This window comes from Oncorhynchus gorbuscha, linkage group LG07 (genome assembly GCF_021184085.1).
Source record: "Oncorhynchus gorbuscha isolate QuinsamMale2020 ecotype Even-year linkage group LG07, OgorEven_v1.0, whole genome shotgun sequence".
Classification (NCBI taxonomy): Eukaryota; Metazoa; Chordata; class Actinopteri; order Salmoniformes; family Salmonidae; genus Oncorhynchus; species Oncorhynchus gorbuscha.
Genome location: NC_060179.1, coordinates 48,997,886 through 49,011,412, shown reverse-complemented (window position 1 = coordinate 49,011,412; position 13,527 = coordinate 48,997,886). Strand labels below are relative to the sequence as shown.

The 13,527-nt window shown below is 41.7% G+C and overlaps 1 long non-coding RNA gene across 1 annotated transcript; it reads left to right on the top strand.

The window, feature by feature from the left end:
* The first annotated feature begins 6,156 nt into the window (after positions 1-6,156).
* On the top strand, positions 6,157-12,956 carry LOC124039951. Its single transcript, XR_006839661.1, has 2 exons — positions 6,157-9,924; positions 10,077-12,956. It is a non-coding gene; the product is annotated as an uncharacterized LOC124039951 (long non-coding RNA).
* The last annotated feature ends 571 nt before the right edge of the window (positions 12,957-13,527 follow it).

Sequence of the window (13,527 nt, the reverse complement as noted above, 5' to 3'; positions counted from 1 at the left end):
GCTGCCACCACCACACTTCACCATAGTGGTGGTGCCAGGTTACCTCCAGCTTGGCATTCAGGCCAAAGAAGTGCTGGTACTGCTTGATCTGTGGCAGTGGCCTGAAGTACGGAGTCAGGTGTTGTTGCCAGCCATAGCTTTCCACCAGCACCGTTATCGTCCATATCTTTATTTGTATGCAGTTGAAGTCAGAAGTTTACATACACCTTAGCCAAATATATTTAAACTCAGTTTTTCACATTTCTTGACATCCTCGTAAAAATTCCCTGTCTTAGGTCAGTTAGGACCAAAAAGTACCATCTTTGCCCCCATATGCAGTTGTAAACCGTAGTCTGGCTTTTTTTATGGCGGTTTTGGCGCATTGGCTTGCTTGCTTCCTTGCTAAGTGGCCTTTCAGGTTGTGTCGACAAAGGGCTCATTTTACTGTGTATATACAGTGGGGCAAAAGTATTTAGTCAGCCACCAATTGTGCAAGTTCTCCCACTTAAAAAAATGAGGCCTGTAATTTATCATAGGTACACTTCAACTATGACAGACAAAATGAGGGGGAAAAAATCCAGAAAATCACATTGTAGGATTTTTAAAATAGATTTATTTGCAAATTATGGTGGAAAATAAGTATTTGGTCACCTACAAACAAGCAAGATTTCTGGCACTCACAGACCTGTAACTTCTTCTTTAAGAGGCTCCTCTGTCCTCCACTCGTTACCTGTATTAATGGCACCTGTTTGAACTTGTTATCAGTATAAAAGACACCTGTCCACAACTTCAAACAGTCACACTCCAAGCTCCACTATGGCCAAGACCATAGAGCTGTCAAAGGACACCAGAAACAAAATTGTAGACCTGCACCAGGCTGGGAAGACTGAATCTGCAATAGGTAAGCAGCTTGGTTTGAAGAAATCAACTGTGGGAGCAATTATTAGGAAATGGAAGACATACAAGACCACTGATAATCTCCCTCGATCTGGGGCTCCACGCAAGATCTCACCCCGTGGGGTCAAAATGATCACAAGAACGGTGAGCAAAAATCCCAAAACCACATGGGGGGACCTAGTGAATGACCTGCAGAGAGCAGGTCAAAGTAACAAAGCCTACCATCAGTAACACACTACGCCGCCAGGGACTCAAATCCTGCAGTGCCAGACGTGTCCCCCTGCTTAAGCCAGTACATGTCCAGGCCCGTCTGAAGTTTGCTAGAGAGCATTTGGATGATCCAGAATAAGATTGGGAGAATGTCATATGGTCAGATGAAACCAAAATATAACTTTTTGGTAAAAACTCAACTCGCCGTGTTTGGAGGACAAAGAATGCTGAGTTGCATCCAAAGAACACCATACCTACTGTTTAAAAAATATATATTTCACCTTTATTTAACCAGGTAGGCAAGTTGAGAACAAGTTTATTTTACAATTGCGACCTGGCCAAGATAAAGCAAAGCAGTTCGACACATACAACGACACAGTTACACATGGAGTAAAACAAACATACAGTATAAATAAACAAGTCTATACGATGTGAGCAAATGAGTTGAGATAAGTGAGGTAAAGGCAAAAAAAGGCCATGGTGGCAAAGTAAATACAATATAGCAAGTAAAACACTGGAATGGTATATTTGCAATGGAATGTGCAAAGTAGATATAAAAATAATGGGGTGCAAAGGAGCAAAATAAATAAATTAAATACAGTAGGGAAAGAGGTAGTTGTTTGGGCTAAATTATAGGTGGGCTATGTACAGGTGCAGTAATCTGTGAGCTGCTCTGACAGTTGGTGCTTAAAGCTAGTGAGGGAGGTAAGTGTTTCCAGTTTCAGAGATTTTTGTAGTTCGTTCCAGTCATTGGCAGCAGAGAACTGGAAGGAGAGGCGGCCAAAGAAAGAATTGGTTTTGGGGGTGACTAGAGAGATATACCTTCTGGAGCGTGTGCTACAGGTGGGAGATGCTATGGTGACCAGCGAGGTGAGATAAGGGGGGACTTTACCTAGCAGGGTCTTATAGATGACATGGAGCCAGTGGGTTTGGCGACGAGTATGAAGCGAGGGCCGGCCAACGAGAGCGTACAGGTCGCAATGGTGGGTAGTATACGGGGCTTTGGTGACAAAACGGATTGCACTGTGATAGACTGCATCCAATTTGTTGAGTAGGGTATTAAAGGCTATTTTGTAAATGACATCGCCAAAGTCGAGGATTGGTAGGATGGTCAGTTTTACAAGGGTATGTCTGGCAGCATGAGTGAAGGATGCTTTGTTGTGAAATAGGAAGCCAATTCTAGATTATCTTTGGATTGGAGATGTTTGCAGTCTAACCAGACACCTAAGTATTTGTAGTTGTCCACGTATTCTAAGTCAGAGCCGTCCAGAGTAGTGATGTTGGACGGGCGGGCAGGTGCAGGTAGCGATCGGTTGAAGAGCATGCATTTAGTTTTACTTGTATTTAAGAGCAATTGGAGGCCACGGAAGGAGAGTTGTATGGTATTGAAGCTTGCCTGCAGGGTTGTTAAGTGTCCAAAGAAGGACCAGAAGTATACAGAATGGTGTCGTCTGCGTAGAGGTGGATCAGAGACTCACCAGCAGCAAGGGCGACCTCATTGATGTATACAGAGAAGAGTCGGTCCAAGAATTGAACCCTGTGTCACCCCCATAGACTGCCAGAGGTCCAGACAGCAGACCCTCCGATTTGACACACTGAACTCTATCAGAGAAGTAGTTGGTGAACCAGGCGAGGCAATCATTTGAGAAACCAAGGCTGTCGAGTCTGCCGATGAGGATGTGGTGATTGACAGTCGAAAGCCTTGGCCAGATCAATGAATACGGCTGCACAGTAATGTTTCTTATCGATGGCGGTTAAGATATCGTTTAGGACCTTGAGCGTGGCTGAGGTGCACCCATGACCAGCTCTGAAACCAGATTGCATAGCAGAGAAGGTATGGTGAGATTCGAAATGGTCGGTAATCTGTTTGTTGACTTGGCTTTCGAAGACCTTAGAAAGGCATGGTAGGATAGATATAGGTCTGTAGCAGTTTGGGTCGAGTGTCCCCCCCTTTGAAGAGGGGGATGACCGCAGCTGCTTTCCAATCTTTGGGAATCTCAGACAACACGAAAGAGAGGTTGAATAGGCTAGTAATAGGGATGGCAACTATTTCGGCAGATCATTTTAGAAAGAAAGGGTCCAGATTGTAGGCGTCCAGATTTTGCAGCCCTTTCAGAACATCAGCTGAACGGATTTGGGAGAAGGAGAAATGGGAAGTCTTGGGCGTGTTGCTGTGGGGGGGTACAGTGCTGTTGACCGGGGTAGGAGTAGCCATGTGGAAAGCATGGCCAGCCGTAGAAAAATGCTTATTGAAATTCTCAATTATGGTGGATTTATCAGTGGTGACAGTTTTTCCTATCTTCAGTGCAGTGGGCAGCTGGGAGGAGGTGTTCTTATTCTCCATGGACTTTACAGTGTCCCAGAACTTTTTTGAGTTAGTGTTGCAGGAAGCAAATTTCTGCTTGAAAAAGCTAGCCTTGGCTTTTCTAACTGCCTGTATATAATGGTTTCTAGCTTCCCTGAACTGCTGCATATCACGGAGGCTGTTCGATGCTAATGCAGAACGCCATAGGATGTTTTTGTGTTGGTTAAGGCCAGTCAGGTCTGGGGAGAACCAAGGGTTCCTGGTTCTAAATTTCTTGAATGGGGCATGTTTATTTAAGATGGTTAGGAAGGCATTTAAAAAAAATATCCAGGCATCCTCTACTGACGGGATGAGATCAATACCCTTCCAGGATACCCCGGCAAGGTCGATTTAGAAAGGCCTGCTCGCTGAAGTGTTTCAGGGAGCGTTTGACAGTGATGAGTGGAGGTCGTTTGACCGCTGACCCATTACGGATGCAGGCAATGAGGCAGTGATCGCTGAGATCTTGGTTGAAGACAGCAGAGGTGTATTTAGAGGGCAAGTTGGTTAGGATGATATCTATGAGGGTGCCCATGTTTAAGGCTTTGGGGAGGAACCTGGTAGGTTCATTGATAATTTGTGTGAGATTGAGGGCATCAAGCTTAGATTGTAGGATGGATGGGGTGTTAAGCATGTTCCAGTTTAGGTCGCCTAACAGCACGAGCTCTGAAGCTAGATGGGGGGCAATCAGTTCACATATGGTGTCCAGAGCACAGCTGGGGGCAGAGGGTAGTCCATAGCAGGCGGCAACGGTGAGGGACTTGTTTTTAGAGAGGTGGATTTTTAAAAGTAGAAGTTCAAATTGTTTGGGTACAGACCTGGATAGTAGGACAGAACTCTGCAGGCTATCTTTGCAGTAGATTGCAACACCGCCCCCTTTGGCAGTTTTATCTTGTCTGAAAATGTTGTAGTTTGGGATTAACATTTCAGAATTTTTGGTGGTCTTCCTAAGTCAGGATTCAGACATAGCTAGAACATCTGGGTTGGCAGAGTGTGCTAAAGCAGTGAATAGAACAAACTTAGGGAGGAGGCTTCTAATGTTAACATGCATGAAAACCAGGCTATTACGGTTACAGAAGTCATCAAAAGAGAGCGCCTGGGGAATAGGAGTGGAGCTAGGCACTGCAGGGCCTGGATTCACCTCTACATCGCCAGAGGAGGAGTAGGATAAGGGTACGGCTAAAATAAATAAGAATTGGTCGTCTGGAGCAGAGAGTAAAAGGAGGTTTCTGGGGGCGATAAAATAGCTTAAAGGTATAATGTACAGACAAAGGTATGGTAGGATGTGAATACAGTGGAGGTAAACCTAGGTATTGAGTGATGAAGAGCGATATTGTCTCTAGAAACATCATTGAAACCAGGAGATGTCATCGCATGTGTGGGTGGTGGAACTAATAGGTTGGGTAAGGTATAGTGAGCAGGACTAGAGGCTCTACAGTGAAATAAGCCAATAAACACTAACCAGAACAGCAATGGACAAGGCATATTGACATTACGGAGAGGCATGCTTAGTCGAGTGATCAAAAGGGTCCAGTGAGTAGAGAGGTTGGTTGGGGTCACAGCGATTTAGACAGCTAGCCAGGCCATCGATAGCAAGCTAGCATAGGATGGAGGTCTGTTATTAGCCACCTCGTGCGTTCCGTCGGTAGATTAGTGGGGTTCCGTGTGGTAGAGGGGATTAATCCAAATCACACGACAAAAAAAAACAATAGATATAGTTATAGAGGCCCAAGAAAAATAAATAAACTGAAGCATGGGGGTGGAAACATCATGCTTTGGGGCTGTTTTTCTGCAAAGGGACCAGGACGACTAATCCGTGTAAAGGAAAGAATGAATGGGCCCCTGTATCGTGAGATTTTGAGTGAAACCTCCTTCCATCAGCAAGGACATTGAAGATGAAACGTGGCTGGGTCTTTCAGCATGACAATGATCCCAAACACACCGCCCGGGCAAAGGAGTGTTTTCGTAAGAAGCATTTCAAGGTCCTGGAGTGGCCTAGCCAGTCTCCAGATCTCAACCCAATAGAAAATCTTCGGAGGGAGTTGAAAGTCCGTGTTGCCCAGCAACAGCCCCAAAACATCACTGCTCTAGAGGAGATCTGCATGGAGGAATGTGCCAAAATACCAGCAAGTGTGTGAAAACCTTGTGAAGACTTACAGAAAATGTTTGACCTCTGTCATTGCCAAAAAAGGGTATATGACAAAGTATTGAGAAACTTTTGTTATTGACCAAATACTTATTTTCCACCATAATTTGCAAATAAATTAATAAAAAATCCTACAATGTGATTTTCTGGATTTTTTTTTCTTATTTTGTCTGTCATAGTTGAAGTGTGCCTATGATAAATTACAGGCCTCATCATTTTAAGTGGGAGAACTTGCACACTTGGTGGCTGACTAAATACTTTTTTGCCCCTCTGTAGATTCTTTTGTACCTGTTTCCTCAGCAGCTTCACAAGTTCCTTTTGCTGTTCTGGGATTGATTTGCACTTTTCACACCAAAGTACGTTTATCTCTAGGAGACAGAATGCCTCTCCTTCCTGAGCGGTATGACGGCTGCGATGTCCGATGGTGTTTATACTTGTGTACTATTGTTTGTACAGATGAACGTGGTACCTTCAGGCGTTTTGGAAATTGCTCCCAAGGATGAACCAGACTTTCTAAGCTCTTGGCTGATTTATTTTGATTTTCCCACGATGTCAAGCAAATAGGCACTAAGTTTGAAGGTAGGCCTTGAAATACATCCACATGTATACCTCCAATTGACTCAAATGATGTCAATTAGCCTATCAGAAGCTTCTAAAGCCATGACTTAATTTTCTGGAATTTTCCAAGCTGTTTAAGGGCGCAGTCAAGGGGCTGGTGATGCTTTATTGGGTCTCTGACCGCATTTATCTTTCTGTTTTGGCTACTTACAGTAGGCCCAAAAAACAATTGGGAGTATAGGGTTGGACTGTTTTGTCATGATAGGACAATAAATCAATAAACTATATTAATTTATTAAATGTATATCCCATATCTGCACAAAATTGAAAGTCATCTCACAATCCCTGCTCGCAGACAAACATGGGCTCTGGGATTTGCATCCACTTTTTTTTTTTCACTCAAAGCCACATTTTTTCCAAACACAAGAACACACCACCTTCCATCACTATTCAACCGCACATACCCACATACTGTGTCTTCTGTTTGCTGTGTTTTTATCCCTACAATTAGTAATTTTGTGTTCCAGTTTAGGATGTATTATTTTGTTACCCTTCTGATGCTGTCTTATCTAATTATAAAATACTATAAATAGAAAGTGGAATGCTAATTATTTTACAGCATTCTCTATCTTGTGGTGGAGTTGTGGTTTATTTATTTTTCAATTGTTGTATTTTATTTTGATATTACAATCCCTAACGTGGGTGTTCCATTTTTTGACTTCTCTATGGGAACGTAGTCATATTTAGAATAGCTATGGAGTAGTCTTGGTGTCTCGGAACATTTAGTTATCAATAATCCGTTTTATAGGAGAGCTGCAAGTTTTTTTGTGTTTAAAAAAAAATCTATTCTCTTTGCGCTATTCTGCAATTTCCTTCTGGTACGGATCATTCGTGCCTATTTTCGTGCTAGCGAGTCTTTCACCCAGGCTTTTAACCATTTTATCTTTGAAGAATGCAAATTTGCCAACAATTGGTCGCTCATCCTCTGTCCAAACGGTGTACATGTTCGAGTTGGATTTTATCGACAGCATCGCCTGGGATCTGTAGCGCTGTCAGAATGATTTCACCACAATTTCAGGATCTTCGCTCTCAGTTTGTTTGATACCAGATTCTCTGATAGATCTAGTCTGTATGTCAAGTAAGGCTTCTCGCAGAAACATTTTCTCCTTTTTAAGTTAACCTCCATTTCAATCTTATTGACTAACGTTTTAGCTTGTTTGTTTCTCCGTTGTCGCAGCTTTTTTGTCACTCATCGCGAGTCTTGCCTTCAACTCCATTTTTATATCTTTACGGACTCATTCAAGTATGTCAAGTTGATCATTTATCGACTTTAACAGATTGGTTTCCACCCTTGCCATTCCCGGTGATGAAAATCATAAAACGTCTGTCCGTCAGACACGTTTTCGTTTGGGGTTGGGTTCTCTGTTTGGATGTTTTGTTTTTGGTAATATTGGTTTATAAATGTCTCTAGCGTAATTTTATTTTGTGGTGTTTTCCAGATTGAAGGTTATTACCCATGAGTATATGGAGTTGAAGTGCTAAAATTTAGTCAGACTTTTTACATTTTTTATCTTGAAGCGATCTGCACCTCTGTTCAGTCCGCCATTTTACCTGGCCCAGACTACCTGATTTACAGTCCTTCATTTCTGTCTTTTATCAAATAAAATAAACCTGTTTTCACTGTCATTATGGGGTATTGTGTATAGATTGAGTATTTTTATTTTATTCAATCCAATTTAGAATAAGGCTGTAACGAAAGAAAATATGGAAAAAAGGAAGGGCTCGGAATACTTTCGATTGCGCTGTATACATTTAAGTCAGGTTATTGATTTATAGACTTAAGTTGGGTTTCTTGTCAATATTCTTAGACAATTAAACTAAGCTCTATTTGCACAGGAGTAGTAATTCTATTGAACGTTGGTTATGAAATTCAGACTGAATTAGTTTTTCCAAACTGCCTCCTGTAATTCATTATTTAAAAAAAAAAAAAAAAATTAATTGGCAGTTATGACTGAAGCCTGGATGTTTTGAGTCCAGGCGAAAAGCCGAAAACAGGGCTACACTGAAAATACGAGCTTGGTTCCCAAGTTTCTAAACCATACCAAACCATCTTAGGTACAGTGTCGCGATAATATTTGAATTGAGGAAGTGTGATCATAAACATTATGATATTGTAGCGATCCGCAATTGAACCCCCCCCCCCCCCCCCAGCCTTCAGATGTGAGCTAAACAGTGCACTTGAGATGCTTTTTAAGGCTATCGATGCAAAAGTGAACTTTATCATTTCCAAACGTTTAGGTCAGTTGTATGCTGCTTTGCTATCAATCAAGGGCGCAATATTTAACTGATGCATTTGGCAATATTCAATTTATTTACACAAAACATATGAACAAAAGTATTCACTGTTGAAGTTGATCCATGTAGGCCCTTCATATATAGCCTATGCGCAGCACTTCGTTCAATTTATCTAATCAGTTCTTGTTTTCGCGCCTGAAATGTCAGCAACACCTGTCAAACAGACATTTCTCTCAACACTGGGATGTCGATTCGCAGGGGACTACTATTATCAGAGGACCTTGGAGTTGGTTATTCTGTCTGGAATTGTTACTCTTGCCATGTACAAATTACTGACGTTTTGTGCTTGTGCACATATTTACATTACACGACCACCCCCAGTAAAACTAATCCTAGGCCTAGTTCTATGTGTAATCAGGTGTGTTCTTAGTCAAGGTTGATGGGAGCACTCCAAACGAAAGACAATTTAATAAATTGACAACTCATAAATGGAATGAAATAAACCAAAACTTGTTTCTCACAAATGTAGCCTAGGTTGTACGCTCTGTAAACATGTCCACTCCTACATTGACAATGGTAAGATTGTCATAATATGATTTGAATGCATTAACAGAAATAACCTTAACCAAACAGACATTTTAGATTAGAATTTATGGTAAATGTACTGCTGGTGATACGGTCATCCCTACGGCGGCCACAATGGAGGAGTCTACTGAGACAGGTGTGAATCAGGCAGGTGTCTTGTGTGGCGTAAAATATATATTTTCCACTGCTCAACTGAACTCTTGATCGACCAAATGGGGTCAGTCCTAAATGAAAGTCATCCGTTCTCGGATGAATAACAATGAAAATAATTGTCTGTCAAATGAAAAGCACAACGTGTCTGCTTTTTATTTAAAAAAAAGTGGAGTTGGGTAAGGGTACAGACACATGAACACTGAAATTGTAAATGACTTACAAAAGTACAGTTCAAATCAACTGTTTTCAGACTAGTTCATTGGAAAGTTGTGTTCAGTTATTCATTTTTTGGGCAGACAATCATCTCCGTTGTCATTCATTTGGGAACGGACGACTCTCATTGAAAAAGCATTGGCTCCATCCAAAATACTCGACACAAAATTCCAATACATTTGACTTGACAATGATGTAGTACATCATATATGATTTTAATCCGTGTTCATGTGTCTGTGTGGCCGTACTCTTTTAGAGGTAAACCAATAAAAATCTGGATTCTCAGATCATTTGGGAAAAAAATTGCTAACTGGTATGTCCTGCAGGACTATACATCCATTTAGTCTGGCAGTCAGGACATGGAGCAAGTGTTTTGATGTCACATTGCTAATGGCTGTAAGTTGTATTGAAGTCTCATTTCAGGTAATTTAATCTAACTTTTTGACTTTGACTAAAATTTATTCCAGAGCTACGTAATCGTGACGGGATGGATTTGTAAAGGAAGACACACAAATGGAATGGATTGCACTGATAAATGGAATAAGTAACAGATTCAAATGAAATTGTTTCACTTTTAAGATTGAATAAAGCTTTGATATGCCTATTGGTTGTTTTTCTTTTAGGTTTAGAAGAGGACATACACTGAGCATACCAAACATTAGGAACACTGTCCTAACATAGTTTCCCCCCCAATAGGCCTCCATTGTAATGATGTCGGTGAATGGACTCTACAAGGTGTCAAGCGTTTCACAGGGATGCTGGCCCATGTTAACTCCAATGCGTCCCACAGTTGTCAGGTTGGCTGAATGTCCTTTGGCTGGTGGACCGTTGTTGATGCACATGGGAAAGTGTTGAGCGTGAAAAACACAGCATTTTGGCATAACGGTGCACCTGGCACCAACTCTCACACCCTTTTAAAAAGCTCTTGAATCCTTTTTCATGCCCATTCACCCTCACATACAATCCATGTCTCAAGGCTTAAACATCCTTCTTTAACCAGTCTTCTCCCCTCCATCTACACTGATTTTAAAGTGGATTAAATAAGGGACCATAGCTTTCACCTGGTCACTCTGTCATGGAAAGAGCAGGTGCCCTTAATGTTTTGTACATTCAGTGTATATTGCCGGTTTTCCAGACCCAGATAAAGCTTATTCCTGGAATAAGTGATTTCCGTGGAGAATTTACATTGCGAGTGCTTGTTAGTCCAGGACTAGGCTTAATGAGGGGGCGGCAGGTAGCCTAGTGGTTAGAGCTAGATCGAATTCCTGAGGTGACAAGGTAAAGATCTGTCATTCTGCTCCTGAGCAAGGCAGTTAACCCACTGTTCCTAGGCCATCATTGTAAATCAAAATTTGTTCTTAACTGACTTGCCTAGTTAAATAAAGGTAAAATAAATAAATATTAAACAAATAAATGAGTCTCCGAAACCGTCCCATAAGTGTTTTCTAGTAGTTAAATGGAGGTTCAGCTCCATGGACAACATCTAACCAGTTTGGACTATTGATTACCCCCAAACTGGATCACCAGTGGTTATTAGCAAGATGTGGTGATTGTGACAAGTACAGTGTGAATATACTGGTCCCGTTCCAGGCTGATTTTATTTTTCAGTCTTGCTGCATGAAGCAACCTAAGGTTGCATGCAACGTTGTGAATGTACACAGTCAGGCATGAGGTTGATATATGTGGTTAGCTAATATATAAACCCTTATCCAGGCGTTGTGATTTCTGGAAGGAGATTGCAATGTAGGGGATGATTTACCTCTTGGAACTAAAACTAAAATAAGTGGAGAATTTCAGGGTCTATAAATTATGCACGTTTGAATAGTCTGGAATACTGTTGGAGGAATGCACCTCTTTCATGAGGAAATTGCTGGCATACTTTTGCTGGCATACTTACTGTCCCCAATTTATGAAGTTTTCTGTTTGTTTTTTTTGTCCACTACCTGTAGGTCATAGACTACAATGTAGTGAGGTCTGGTTGAGTTATGATCACTCAATGTGGTCTACAAAAGGAAGCTGGAGAATGGAGATGTAATCAGTGGATGTTCCCAAATCGCTCCCTACCCCTTGGCTCTGTAACCCTTCATCCCTGCAGAAGGTGTAAAGCAATATGGTGGAAGCTTTACCATTGCACTGCTTATAGCTAACGAGACCGTACAGATCTGCAAATATCAAGTGACTTGACTTGGGGAGCGATTTTTGGGACCAGCATGTGTTAGAGCATCTAGATTCTCCTACATGGTAATGGTGGTCCAGTTCATGATTAACCAATCGTGTAAATTGGTTATATGCTGTCCACAGTTCTGAATCCTAGTATTGCAGGTAACAAATAATATAATCTACACATGCATAGGGGGTAGGGGACTATTTTGAAATGGGCATCCAAGATCCAACAGAGTAGGGCACACCTGAAACCGGCCTGAGGGATGTAACGGCAGTGTTACATGATTACAGTCCTGAGTTCACCTCAGAGGCCTACACTTAATTATTTGGGGAATTTTGGGGTAGCAAGATCTTGATTGAGCAAGAGCATTGTTGTAGAATAGGATATATTCCTACTGAATTGTCCAAATTAAATCCATGAATGTTAAATATTTAGAATGTTGCAAGCATTGTGTTATAGTGGGTGTATTAATTTCCACAATAATGCTGTTTTTAAACCAATACAGGTATCTCAAATGAAGTGTAACCTTTACTCGGCCATTTTCACTTGTACCTATGACCCCCTGAAATGAGGTTGTCACTAATTGCCACAAAATCATAGTGTCCTCATACTCAACCAATCAGATTAATGAGTGTGATGCGTATGCCGACCTACTTGCCGGGGTTGATAAGACACTCATTTTATTTTTTGTCTTGTTCAGTTAAAGTGTGCAAGCTTAGCATGCTATAGTTACTTGTCCTAACCCAAAATAGGTTTACTCCAATAGCTGCATTGTTTTAAAAATTGCATGAAGATAAACTGATATCTTGATTTTCATTTGAAAAATACCACAGTTTCACTGAAATTTCATGTTTTGAAATTGGCATATTTTCAAGAACTTTGATGCATTCTGACTTCAAAACATGAATATGAAATATGCTTATTCTTGTTACTGAGGGCGAGGAGAATGCAGAGTTTGCATTCTGTCAGAACATGTTATTGTTCGATATTAGGTATCCAGTGGAGAGAAGGGCCACAGTCTGGTTTCAGTTGTTTGGTTGTAATTTGAAATACTTGCTACACCAGAAGTTAATGGATATGTGTAGGAGGAATGTATATTGTGGAGGTTGGATATGGGCCAGGGTCTTGCAATGTTACTAAGTAAGGGGAAAAGCAATCACATGCTTTCGGTTACTGATAAGGGTTGATAGCTGTTGATTAGTGCGTAATGGGGGCTGAGGTCAGGTCACATGTAGGGAGAAGTTTATTACCCATATCACTTAACTTCCTGCCTAGCAACAGATGTATTGGCTCTCCAGACGTGTGAGGAGACCCGGCATAGGAGGAAGTTATAAATATATGTGCTTGTGTAAACATGTTTTTCTTATGCAGCTGTGTGACCCAGTGGGTGAATAAACTTGGTTTGAGCTTTACTGGTCGTCTGAGTTTTTACTATGTTTATTTCGAACCTAACAGTTAGTGCTGCGAGCGGGGTTCACCACGATTTACAATGGAACTACGGAGTCCGAATCAGTGGAAAAGGAGCTGGCACCAGAAACAAGGTAGGCAAAGTAGGCTGAACAATTAAAGGATACGGACCTACCTGACATGATGACTCCTTGCTGTCCCCAGTCCACCTGGCCATGCTGCTGCTCCAGTTTCAACTGACCTGAGCCCTAGGACCATGCCCCAGGACTACCTGACATGATGACTCCTTGCTGTCCCCAGGCCACCTGGCCATGCTGCTGCTCCAGTTTCAACTGTTCTGCCTTACTATTATTTGACCATGCTGGTCATTTATGAACATTTGAACATCTTGGCCATGTTCTGTTATCTCCACCCGGCACAGCCAGAAGAGGACCGGCCACCCCACAGCCTGGTTCCTCTCTAGGTTTCTTCCTAGGTTTTGGCCTTTCTAGGGAGTTTTTCCTAGCCACCGTGCTTCTACACCTGCATTGCTTGCTGTTTGGGGTTTTAGGCTGGGTTTCTGTACAGCACTTTGAG